This window comes from Teleopsis dalmanni, chromosome 1 (assembly GCF_002237135.1).
Source record: "Teleopsis dalmanni isolate 2A chromosome 1, ASM223713v2, whole genome shotgun sequence".
In the NCBI taxonomy this organism is placed as follows: Eukaryota; Metazoa; Arthropoda; class Insecta; order Diptera; family Diopsidae; genus Teleopsis; species Teleopsis dalmanni.
The window spans coordinates 235,077,886-235,087,931 of NC_051846.1; positions in this window are offsets into that span (position 1 = coordinate 235,077,886).

The following is a 10,046-nucleotide window of genomic DNA, read 5'->3' on the forward strand; positions in this document are numbered from 1 at the left end:
AACCTACATATATTTATTTAAAAATTTATTTTACCTAGTAGGTAATAACATAAATTATAATACTGATATTGTAGAGAGTGCTCAACATATCTATGCTATTGAAATGCCCTTATATTTGAAAGTAGTGCAGAGGGTAAAAAATCATATCACCAATTCCCGTCGAGATCACGTTTTTAATTTGAAATTTAACAACTTCGCGCGAGATTCAATGAAAAAGCTAGCGAAAGCAAATAAAAACACTACATTGCAGGGCGTATATTTACCTATTCGGCTCCCCTTAATGTCGTTCACCCAACAATATTACATTGTACTAGGGGTTGGGAATACGCTCCATATCAGTGATTTTTATGAAGTTCTATTCTGAGTGGTTGTTTTGTATCGCTTGGCGCGTTCAAATATTTTTAAATAACTTTTTTTAAGGTTTTTTGGAGCAGGCGTGGAAAATTTGTTTATTGCTTTGGCTGCTGAAACCAAATTAACCCTTTAGCATTTATTTTTTACGAACTTAATTCAAACCAATTTTTAGAGCAATTCGCTACTCCATTTCACTATTTTTTTTTTTTTATTGCTGAAATCAACATTGTTTTGGCCGTATTTAGATTTGAAAAATTTTGACTGTAAATATTTCTTCTGCATTTTATTTCAATCAAATAGTATAGACATTATATACAATAAGAATTTTAATCTTACATCAAATAAAAAATATGTTTGCAAACAAAAAAAAAATTGTATTTTAATTCACTTGTAAATCGTGAATTTTTAATTTTAATTAATTTACATAAGTGTTAATTTTTTTTTTTTTTGCTGCTAAATTAATTATTTGGACTGTTCAGACCACACAGGTAGCGCCTGAATGACTTAGAAACACTCGTCTCGTTCTCATTTTTTGAGAATTCGAAAATGAATTTATTTGTTAATTGATTATTTAAGACATGAACAAATTGTTCGAATAGCATTTCGCAAAAATGATAATGAGTTTTTGAATGAATTATTATTGAGTTTATAGCACTCAATATGCTTTAATAAAGAAGTTTTATGTTTTGTGGATACTATAAAACAGAAAAAATTTTGTATACTGTACACTTCGATAACTTCGATAAGATCGGAACTGGTGTGGGTGTTCTCAAGATGTTTGCAATTAAATCAAATTTAACTCAATCCCCACACCGCCGTTGGGTTAATTCATCAATTAAAGCAATTATTGATAAATCGCCACCCACCTTCAGAGCCAAAGAGACAATCGAACATATTTTTTTTGTACGCAAACACCACAGAAATTATGATATATTGCGGCTGTCAGCGTAAAATTTTTACTTAACACACTAACAGAAAGTTAAATAATTTGTAAGCCAGAACCGCACAAAGCCGCACACAAAACAAAAAGGGGAATTACAAAATCAATTAGGTGAAAGACAAAATAGATTTTAAGCAGTACTTAAGAAATCAAAAATTTAGATCATGAACTTATTAAGATCGACTATACTTTCTATATCTCCACTAAAGGCAATAGTTGAAGTTCCACCAAGCATCTACACTAGCTAGACTTTAGGATAACATTTTTATATACACCCCTTTTTTTCATTAACCCATACAAATTTTATACGAAAAAGCTTTTGCCTTTGAATAATAAATTTTGTATTTGCGTTCGAACATAAAAATATTTTTTAGGTCTAACCAGTGTAGATGTCCAGTTACAAAAGAACATTGATTTCTAGTCAAAAGGGTTCAGAACAGACTATGTTTTCCTTGATATTTTGAGAGAAAAAAATTACCTGATTTTAATTATTTGTTTCCTATTTGTTTAAAATATCCAATATAAATGAAAAGACATGAGGGTCCAGAGATTTGTTTAAACGAAAACCAAATAGATTTATCGATTAACCATTTTGTGATTCCTAAGTAAACTTGACATACTTGAGATTTTGAACAACTTCTTACTTCTATATATTGGTTGGGTCTTGCTATTTGGTGTAGAACACAGCAATAAATGGTTGCGAAGGGACCTCTTTCAGTATTATGGCCTTTCAAGGTAGTATTCGATTGTCTAAGCTGAAAATGTTATTTTTAGAAGAGCAAAGAATTTGAAGATCCTCCACATAAACACGATTCTCTACGTAATTCCACAAAAAAGTCCAGTGAAAAATCTCCAATTGCACCCTGGAAATATCTCAGATATAATATAACGCCTTGAATGATAGTCAGACTAAAATTTAATTAAAATGAAGGTTTTTAATAAGGTTGGGATCGTAGTGGAAAAACTAGTAGCAGTTTTCGTAGTAGCCGTAGTAGGAGTCGTTAGTAGTAGGAGTTGAAGGAAATTATATAAATATTTAATCAGATTTGTTTCTTCGACCGACACATTCTTCACACACTTTATGTTAAACTTTAATTTACTGTGCTATGTCAGGCGATTTCCCATTTTTTGATAGCAAGTACATACAGTGTACACTATTACCTAGCGTAATTTACCGATATGTGTCGTATATACACACCTTTAAAAAATAGAACGTTATTACTATTTTTGGAAATAATGATAAAAAAATGAAATGAACTCATTAAAGCGTTCATATGCTGATCTCTTAAGATTTTTAATATAGTAAGGCAATAGCTTCGTTTAACATATTTCTGTTACAGACGATGAAGCCCCATCCTTTGAACGGTGAAATGTTATGGAACGTCAGTCCCTAACAAATGAGGTTCATTAAACTCATTCAAAATCTTTTTTTGTACCGGAAAACAATAAATGGTAAAGCGAACCTTGGGCAAACAGAAAGTCTTGCAACTTAGAAAAATGGATTTGTTTTATAAACATCTCAAATAGTTTGATAAGAGCTACAAAGGAAGTATACAAAAGTATATAAAAAGTTTAAATGTAAGGAAAATTGCATATTTTTAAATATTTTAAACAAGAAGAGTCTAAAGTTACTCTCTGGTGCAGTAACAGGTCACTCCACCTGCAATAAACATCTACACAAAATAGGTATATCCGACACAAATATTTGCAAATTCTCCTGTGATGAGGAAGAGTCTTTGATACATCTGATCTCCAACTGTGATGCACTAGGACACAGAAGAAACAAAATGTTAGGTACATACCATATAGAGGATGCAGACCTTTAAAAACTCCATCCGAAGGAGCTAGTTCCATTCCTCGAGATACTAAATGTCTAACTAAAAAGAGATGCTAGACGCAATGCATAAAGGCCTAAGACTAACCCATAAACCATTACCATATTACCATGGAATACTACCTAGGTATATAATGCTTCATATTATCAAACCTTGTATTAGAATGTTACTATACCTAAAATAATATTGTGTTTCCTCAACATTTTTATGTGGGACGTCACTGGTTAAGTATACTTAGACATGGGACATTACATTTATTAGCCGAATGCATTTGCCAAATTGCAGGTGAACGATAATTTTTTAAGATTTATGAAATTTTATGAATTTGCCCCCATGGAAGGCAGTGTTTCGTTTACACACTCACGCCGCCGCAATAATAAATGATGAATTTCCGCTTGACAAAAATGACATTCGCTTGCTCACATCTGTGAAATTCAAATGCGAAAACCGAGATTTGAATTTTAAAAAAATTAACAGGAATATCGAGAAAAATGTACGCCGTCAAAATACCAACGAATTTATTGAATTTGGCAGTTCTGCAGAGCTCTACGCCGACCGTTTCATTTGTCATTTCAGATACTTACGTTTAATGCACTTTGCTGCCAGCTGACAAGTTCAAATGTGTAATCTTTGTGATAAATGAAATGCAAATAATTTTGTATATTTATGATTTTCAAATGCAAAATTGAAATATCTGCTCTCTGCTTTAGTGGCGCAAATTTGTTTGTTTAAATTATTCAGAAAAAATTCTATCACTATCGCACAAACTTTCATAAGAATTATACAAAAAAATAATTTTTTAGATTCTCTTGTTACTTAAAAAAGATAAAAATAAAACTTACTTATTAAAACCAATTCATACAATGCAAGTTAATCGCGATTCCGGAAATCAGATTGACATCACACGACATATTTGCTGATTCAATTGACAATCAGGAGTTTGAAAGAAACGTGGGCATAAGATAATATGTAATTTCAAAAGATAGAAATGGTTATGTGGAACCATTGACATTGACCACAAAAAAAAATGAAAATCAGTTAATCTCGATAAGTCGATTTAAAGGTCACAAACACATGTAGAAGAACAATTACTCTATCTGGATTAGTGATAATGTTTATTTACTTATATGGTGTGAATAGCTTAATGAAGAGATCAAGTTAAACAACAGATTCTCTTACCCACCACTTGATCAAGATTTATTACCACCACCTGGATTAATAATTGCCTGACTTCACAACAGGTGGCAATGCCAAAACAAAATCAACTATATTTAGTATATCCAGCATATTTTAAATGACAGCTGTGAAAGTTTCGACTTCATCAAATGTTTGGTTAACTGAAAAAGTGCACCTTGATGATTTTTATAAAAGAGAAAGAATTGAATAGCATTCAGAAATAAAATTCCTCCATTTGAAAGGAATGGATATGTCAACCTTCAAAATTTAGATTTGTAAGACCAAAAAATAAAAATTTTCGCTAATGTGTAGAGGAATAAAACTCAACCTAAAGAAAATTTCAATGAAAAAAACAGAATGCCTAAATTCTAATCATGCTATACTCTTTAATCGGATATTTAATTTTCAAATAATGGGGTTTGAACACCCAAGAGGATTGAAGTTAATTATTTTAAATTTCTGTTTATATTTAAGAAATTTAATTGATTTTATAATTGTTGTTAAAATTTTTTAGAATCTGTTTGATTCTCTGCCTCATTTTGGGAATATTATCCCTAGGAAAACGTTTTTACAGCTAACGTATAATATGTTTTCAAAATCGTCTTACTAATTCTACTTTCTATTATTTCTGGAAAATTTGTATAGTAGATTAAATTTAAATCTTAATATTAAATACACCACGTCTCCTTTGTTAAGTGAATATCAAACTATGATTGATAAGATATAAGAGATAACACTATAATATGTTTTCACAGCTTTTTTCATAACTTATGGTGCATTTTGTACTTCATAAAATGAGGCTAGCAAGTACTTACTTTATGTGAGAGAAAGCATTAAAGAGAGCATCTCATATGCGGAATAAAAAAATTAATAACCCAAATAATCCGAATACTAATTTCAAGCACTTCAAGCAATTAAGTGCAACTTATAAGGACGCAATTCGCAAATTTATAAATGGAGGATTTTAAAATATCTCCATTATAACTATTTCAATATCTCGTTAATAGTAGCATGTCCAAGAGAATTTTGAGCCATAAAAATCTCTGTTTCGAATCATTTTACAGTACTTCTTTCAATCAATTATTTTCATATGAACAATTAATAAATCTTCAAAAACATCTTATAATGAGTCCCTTCTAATAAAGTAACCTTAAATGAGGATTACAGTAATATTACAATAGGATTGGAGGGTAAAACCTCCATTCTTGTAATTGCAAATTTCCAACAATCTATTCAAATGTACTAAAAATCAACTAAAAACTTATTCTGCAACAGCTTTTCTTCAATAATAGTCAGTAATTCTATATTTTTAGAGATCGTAGTGAGAGAAAAGCCGTAGTAAGAAAGTAAGATTGCTGCTTACTGTGCTTAATATCCATTCTGTGAAAAGACCACAATTACATTAAACCAGTAAGAAACAATTCTATGAGCAGACTACCCTATCTGTTGATAGGCAAAACTAATTTCCGGTAGACAGTCATGTCAACGTTCAATGTATCTACTATATGTATACAACAATGAACCTGTATAAAAAAATGTAATATTAATAGCAAAGTCACAACAAATGGGTCACATATAATAGTTTTAAAACTTGAAGCTATATAATCTTACATAAAACAAAGCCAAAAAATCACTTATCTACCTAAAGCTAAAACAATAGCCATTATCTTTGATTTTTTAATCTATACCCAAAACTGAACTCCTTAAACACTATAACTGGTCAAGAGATTTTAAATGGTATTAGATGGTCAGATTTAGTGTTCTTAATTATAAGTCCAAATATTTTTTCTAAAAAGATATAAATAGATTTCCCAAAATGGAAGCTATATGCTTGCTTATAGTAGGGAATTGATCAATATCAGTTTTAGTTACAAACGTAACTAAAAAAGACACTCATACGGTTACCACTTCGAGTTTTTTCCCACACCTGTGTGGGTTGTATTTTGCAACCCACGCAGACTTCGGAAGGGGTTCGTATTAGCACCTGAAATAGATTTGGTTAAACCAAGTCAAAGGAATTAAATATGTACGTGCTGTTAGATAGCACATTGTTGCTTTTAAATTACATCTTTTATGATTATACATGAAATTTTGTATTTAGAATATATAAACAAAATATCTAGCTTATGGGTAGTGTAAGTCAATTGACAATATTATCTTATATTAATACATGGCAAGCATTTACGTTCAATTTCTTTCCGTGGAGCCATTATGTCAATAATGAATCTCCTTTTGTTATACTGAAATTCAAATAAATATCTTGGGTTTATGTTATGAATATGAGAACAAGTTCCAATTAATTCATATCAAAGTTGAACAAATATTGAGATTTATCACGAAGAGCATCTTAGTTTAAAAATGAAATCTACTCTGTGTTAACCTTATATATATGAAATATAATATATACGTATACACATATATAAAGAATACATAACACATCTATGAAGATTTGATGTAGAATCATCTTCATTGTTTACAAGTGATTGGGTAATAGTTAATAGTCATTTCTGCAAAGATCACAGTTGTGAGAATGTATAGTACAGCCTTATTGGAAGTATGTGGAAAATATTCTCATGGATCTATGTGGAAAATATCGAAAATTCTAATACAAATTCTTTGATAACATGTTTTCAGTTTCTATATATATATAAACGGACCTATTCTGTGCACTTTATAAACTTGTCGAACATTGACACTTGTCAAAATTGACTGCTGTAAAGGTTTTGGTATTCTGTGACATAAATAAAAAGCTCTTTTCCTTGTTAGTTGTCAATACTATAAATGCTGTTGACAACTATTAAAATATGCTCTTTTTAAGCATTTTTTATTTTTTGCATGCATGACAAAAATTTTTAACTAAAATATACGCTATTTAAAAGCATATTTTTTATTGTTAATTGAATGCATGAAAAATGCTTTTGGCAACTTAAAATATGTGCTCTTTACAAGCATTTTTTACGAACAGTTACGAACAATTACGAATAATTTTCTAGACAAAACACTTTAAACCATAGTGTGGAGAGAAGCACTAGGTACTTGAGCTTTGAAATTTGTCAAGATGTGTCCAGAACACCAAAAAGCTTTCTGCTTTAAAAAAATCAAAAATTTTATTAAAGAATTTGACAAATCTGTCAAGTGTACAGAATAGGTCCGATAGTATATACACCGAGAATATGCTAAATTTCGTGGAATACTTCGGAAATATTTAGGATAAAAGCTGCACACCTATACCATATTTTCTCTTTTCAAACATAACTAGTTTGTAGATCTATACATATTTTTTATTCTGATTAGGTTAGGTTAAATTATATTGGCGATCCTAAGCATCCACTCAGCCCTATAGGCAAATTGTGTTACTCTGTAATAAACTCACATATTTAAAAGCCATTTCGAACTTTTGACAAAACCTAAAATGACTTTTAGAGAGATGTTCCTAATCTGGCCAAGATTCTCAAAAAGCTGATATAAAGCAATTTCATCGTCCTCTTTATAACTACAACAGAAAGGATTAAATGGAAGATTTAGTCTATTAACATGGTTGCCTAATAGGCAGTGGCCCGACATCAAAGCTTGCACAAGACTAAAATAATTTAGGGGCTTCTCATTGAATGCTAGATTTTTTCTTAATAAAACGCGGCCTACAGGTTTATGTATAGCGATTAGAATATCGTTAAGTCTCACTAGATTTTATTAGATTGCTTAAAGAACAATTTATCGGGTCAATTTTTAATTCGTTTTCACAGAAAAACATTTTTTTGTTTTTCTGGCAAAAATATATATTTTTTTGAAGGATTCAAATTAAAATGAAAAGATAACAACAAACATTTTTATTTAATTTATTGAAATTTGTCTATTTCGGGTATTGCCAAGTGCTCATCCGTGCTCTTAGGAAATATTCGATTTTTCTAATTAGTTTATAGTCCGTATGTAATTTGTTTGGACTGCAAGTGCCACCCATAGAACTCGTGCCTATCAAATTATTTATTTTTGGTTTTTAGCTTTCGGTTGAGTTTCGAGTTGATGTTTTTTATTAATTTGTAATACAATTTATTTTATTTTTTTTTGTTTAGATCAAAATTGTTTTAAACTTATAAAAATAACAATGTTAACGGGTTTATAAAAATACGGACTTACGCTTTTATAAATAAATCTATTCTGAATTTTTATTTATTTTTAATTTATTTATTTGTTTTATTATTTATTACTTAACTGAATTTTGAAGTCTGCTTTGATTAAAGAAGCTAAATTCTTCATATAAATATATCATTATTATTTATTTATTTTCATCAACTAAAACTAAACTAAAACTAAAGCGATATAGTTTTTCCGATTCAGTTCCGTTTTATCGGTTATCACGTTACGGTTTATTTCCAGTTCATAGTTCTGGTTCTTAATAAGAATAAGAAAGAACAGGGTATTAGCTCCCATTTGAGCAGAGTACCGCGACCATGATTGATCTTTTGTGCCCTAACTGAACAAAAGACATTCCGGCTTTCGAATGAAGGCCAAAATGTCGTTTGTTGAGGACCTCCGCAATTCCCAACCCAGTGATCTCCTCCTGGCCCAGATCAAAGCTGGGCAGTCACATAGAATGTGGCTGGTTGTCTCCTCTGCCTCCAAGCAGAGTCTACAATCTATCTCTTCGGATAGGCCCATTTTGTTGAGGTGGTAACGTAGCCCGTGGTGACCCGTTAGATATCCCACTAGCAACCTCAACTCTAATAGTTCTGGTTCTTAGTTCTTCATCGAATGTTGAGTAAAGGTTTTTTAAGTTATACCTATAATATGATTACAATCATCTACTATCGATAATAAATTTTATGTTTCTCATTAAAACTTTTAAAATGCTTAGGAAAAACTAGCAAAAATGATAAGCCTCTCAATGATGGGAGTTTTAAAAGTCTTGAACCCGGTTTTCTTGTCATTATAATAATTTTGTGGTTCACTTAAAACTAGATACTTACTCAATTTAGGATAAAAATATGGAGTTGAACGTAAATAAGGATACTGCATATAAGCTGCTTTAAATATTCAATTAAGCTTTCTGGTCAATGAATCTTCAATTAGCGCATTTCCTTCTGGATGAAAGTCAAATTTGGTATTGATTACACTCCAGATGCTTGTACACATAACATATAAGACCAAAAAAAAACAACTACTTCAGTAGTTTCTTTTTGGCATAAATTAATTCATATGAATTTTGCTTCTTGTATTGAAATTATCTGTGGAACACATCATCTTTGAAGTGCGCCGGCATAGAGCGAAATGTTTCGCCAACATTTGACCATTGCACCATTGCACCACTCCACATGATCAACAATTAGACGCAATTATATGCAAATTAATTGTATGCGAATGTGCAACGAATGTGCAGTTTTGGCTCGGAACTTATTTATTTTGCCTTTATTTACTCATAAGCAGGCTGAGTAAGTGACTGACTTAGTAACTGACTAACTAACTAACTGTTCGCATTGCAATGCTTAGTATCTCAGATAATTCCATTGCGGTTCAGACAAGCAATTTTCGCAATTGTGTGCGACGTATGTGCGGCTTTGTGCGGTTCCCTCGCGCTCCTCTACGCACATTTGTGGGCCGGCACACAATTTTGTTTATTGTTTCTGTTGACTTTTAATTGCATTTACTGCGAATTGTATCTGCACATTTGCTGTATCTACTATTTACTTTTGTTGTATTGTCTTGATGTGGTGGTGGTGGTGTTGTTGTTGTTGTTGGAGTTGGTT